The 4,206-nt window shown below is 37.0% G+C and overlaps 1 pseudogene; it reads left to right on the plus strand.

Moving 5' to 3' along the window:
* Positions 1-3,085: 3,085 nt before the first annotated feature.
* LOC115867013 (peptidyl-prolyl cis-trans isomerase E-like) lies at positions 3,086-3,979 on the plus strand (annotated as a pseudogene).
* The last annotated feature ends 227 nt before the right edge of the window (positions 3,980-4,206 follow it).

Genomic DNA, 4,206 nt, shown 5'->3' on the forward strand with positions numbered 1-4,206 from the left:
ACATTGTACTTTTGAGATGCCAAGATATTTGGTTTTCACTTTATTGCTGAAATAAGCATTTTATACGTCTTTAAATGGCTTTTTCTTCAGATTGCAATATAACTAATTAAAGGTCCTTTCTTTTAGGAACTAAGATAAAAAATATGTTAATCATAGCAGCCAATAAAATATCTATTCAGTTACTTATTCATTTACTCATCAACACTGTTGAGTATCTTCCTCCTGCCACATACTGTCCCAGGTACTAGGAATGTGGTGGTAAAATACTCTAAACCATAACTTGTACCAATGTCACAGAATTTAAGCATTTTGATATCAATGGTAGTGCATGCAAGATGAAGGGCGTTTGATTGGCTCACAAAAAGCACTAAGATGTGACATGAAGCCATCTTGTTGTTGGCTTCATTTTATATATTTCCTGAAAGTCAAAGCCGTGCAGGGTAGCATAGTAAAATATAAACAAATGGTAGCATACAAATAAATACATACACACATATTTAATTGAGAGTAACAACTAGATTTTATTAATCACGATTTTGCTGTAAAACCTGTTGGTTCTTTCCCATTTCCAAATAGTTGCGAAGCAAATAAATGTTAGCCATCCATGCATGATGTCATGATAATCAGTCTTTAAGTTCTGCTTGTTTTTGGTCCTTAGGCATATGAACCTATTTAATTTTCAGAGTTAAGGTTACAAGAACGGTGTACATTTTATGTAAATATACATAAAATGTACATTTACTGCATATTGGTATGTAAGTATATATGAGTGGAAACAGAGATGCATCACACATATTTCTACAGAGCAGATGGCCGCAGGGGTAATTGGATTCAAAAGGACTGAAGGACTTTATAATAGGTTGTATATTCTCAAAATTATCTACTGCCCTTTCCAACTGGCCCCTCCCTGCTAGAGAATTATACTTTTCTATCCCATTGATGTCAGGCTTAGCATGAGACTGGCTTTGGTCAATGTATTGTGTTGAAAATGATGTGAATCACTTCCTTCCTAACGAAAGCTTTAAGAGCCATTTTGCAGCTGTGTATTACTCTTTTCCCTCTAAGTGAGACCACATGTTTCAATTAGCAGTTGTTCCTTCAATGTGGGTTCTTCAATGAAGAAGATATTGAGCAGAGCTGTAGCCAACCCACAAATGATAATGTGAGCAAAAATAAACATTTGTTGTTTTAAGTTATTGAAATTTGGGCTTTTTTTGTTACTTCAGCATAATTTAGTCTAAGCTAGAGTTTACAGACAACTACAATAGCTGAAATTGAATAGTTTCTGTGGGCCAAGAACAATATCTGTTAATTTCAAATTTGTCTCACATGATCTTCACAATAATTCCATGGGGTAGAAATGATCATATTCCCATTAACAACTGAGAAAACTGCAGCTCATCAAATTAGCTCAGGGCTGACTAATAAGATATATGGAATATGAATAAGAGTAAGTCTGGCTAATTTCTAAGTTTCACCCACAGAGTCCTGTCTCATGGAACTTTAGAATTAGATATCATACAGTGCAATATGTTCATTTTACAAAAGAGTCATCTCAGGTCCTCAGTTGTCTACTACCTAGATATAAAGCTGAAACTTAAACCATTAATCTCTATGAGCTAGAAATCAAACCTATAATCTCTCAGTCTAGTACTCCTGTGTGTGTATGTATCTACATATACATATGTAAAATTATACCTTTGTAAATATGGAATATAGGGTACATATATATTTATATGTCTTTTTGATATTAAAACGATAAACCTTTAGATTAAGAATTAATTCATAACATGTATTTTTACCAATATGATAGTGTAGTACCTAAATAAACAATGAAAATATTTTTGAGTTATTATTTTATATCCTATAGATATAGAATAATTTTGATTTATATTTTGTGGACTCTTGGTTATGATATAGTGTCACCTACTATGATTTTCCTTTTACTTGGAGTATAAAAATATAAAGGATTATCCTATTTCTTAAGAAGACTTGAAATTTGATATTTTATTTCTTGCTTACTTTGTCATTATAATAGGACATTTGCTCTTTTTTCATCCAGTTAAAAACATGATTACATCGTATTTAGAGAAATAGTTTAGCTTTATTAAATGAAATATATAAATCCAGTTTTTCTATGTTAGAAATCAACTTAAAAAGAAAAGTTAAAAAATTCCATTTATAAAATCTTGCATTAGTAAACCATGTAAATATATAAATGTGCCATAAAGCCTATTAATAGGCATTTTGTTTACATATTTTTATCTCAATTATCTATGCCCACAGGACTCATTCAATCAATTTTTCACTAAGTAGTTTTCAAAATATAATTACTCTTATGGGTAGGACTATGAACAGCAGTGTCATTTACACTATAGTTCACTAATTGCACTTCGAAGCCATTATAATGAATTATACCAGTACATTCTTCAAGAAGATCAGTTAATGCTAATCATTTGTATCACATATATCACTTAGAAGAGATTCATCCATAAAAGTCTTTCCTTTATAGCCTCATTTCTTTTTAATTCTCTTGTAATGCAAGTTATAGCTGTAAATATATACAGCATGTGTTTTCTTAACCTGCTGATCTGTGGACTTTGATTCTAAGTACTGAAATCTAGAGACAAATAATATTTTATGGTAGGAGCAAAATTATTTACTTTGAGATCCTATGTAATAATTATTCTTACATAATTAAATAATTGCTATTTATAGTGATCTGTATTTGGATCAAATTTTAAGAGCTTAAATAAAATTTCATTTCCCCTAAATTTTTTTTTATCATCCTCTTCAGTGTTCCCCGACTATATTTTTACATTTTTCCTATGTTCAAGAAAGCTGGTATTTAATGTGTCTCTTAGTTAAAAATAAGTGACAAGAAGTTTTTTGTTTTTAAACCTACATATAATGGGAAGATTTTACAAATAATGAAGGCATACACTAGATTATAAGCATGCTGTTTTATCATAAAATAATTATAAAATAATTTTGTAGACCCACTATCACGACAGAAGATGACATAAATACATTGACAAAACTGTCAAAAACCTCCTTTAAAATATTACTCCTTGGTGAGAGCAAGATGGCCACTACCAGGCGAGTGTTGCGGACTTGCAGAGGAGGTGGATGACAAAGTTCTTCATGCTGCTTTTATCCCTTTTGGAGACAGCACAGATATCCAGATTCCCCTGGATTAGGAAACAGAAAAGCACCGAGGATTTGCTTTTGTTGCATTTGAGTTGGCAGAGGATGCTGCAGCAGCTGTAGACAACATGAATGAACCTGAGCTGTTTATATGGACAATTCGTGTCAATTTGGCAAAACCCATAAGGATTAAGGAAGGCTCTTCCAGACCAGTTTGGTCCGAGGATGGCTGGTTGAAGAAGTTTTCTGGGAAGACTCTTGAGGAGAATAAAGAAGAAGGGACAGAGCCTCCCAAAGTGGAAACCCAGGAGGGAGAGCCCGCTGTAAAAAAAGCCCAGTCAAACCCTCAGGTGTACATGGACATCAAGACTGAGAACAAGCCAGCGGGCTGAATCCAGATGCTCCTGGGTTCAGGCGTCGTTCCCATGACAGCAGAGAATTTCCACTGCCCGTGCACCCACGAGAAGGGCTTTGGCTTCAAGGGCAGCAGCTTCCACCATATCATCCCCCAGTTCATGTGCCAGGGCTGCGATTTCACCAACCACAAGGGCACTGGGGCAAGTCCACCTACGGGAGGAAGTTTGACGATGAAAACTTTATTCTCAAACACACGGGACCAGGCCTGCTCTCCATGGCCAACTCAGGCCCAAACACCAACGGTTCCCAGTTCTTCCTGACATGTGACAAGATGGATTGGCTGGATGGCAAGCACGTGGTATTTGGGGAGGTCACGGAAGGCCTGGACGTCTTGTGGCCGATTGAGGCCCAGGGCAGCAAGGACGGGAAATCCAAGCAGAAAGTCATCATCTCCGACTGTGGGGAGTACATGTGAGAGGGCAGCTGTCAGCCCAGGGAACCAGCACTCAAGGTGTCCCATTTGCAGCAAGCAGGGCTTTGTGTCCTGGCCCTTCCTCGGGGTCAGCATGGGGCAGCTCCTCTGCAGGCATGGCCTGGGCCTCCTCTGGCTCTTCCCCAAGTGTGGCCATGGGCCCGGGTGCCGCCCTCCCCACCGTGGACGGCCGTGCATGGCCTTTCCAGGCCACGGCCTCTCCTGGGTCC

This window comes from Globicephala melas, chromosome 14 (genome assembly GCF_963455315.2).
Source record: "Globicephala melas chromosome 14, mGloMel1.2, whole genome shotgun sequence".
NCBI lineage: Eukaryota > Metazoa > Chordata > Mammalia > Artiodactyla > Delphinidae > Globicephala > Globicephala melas.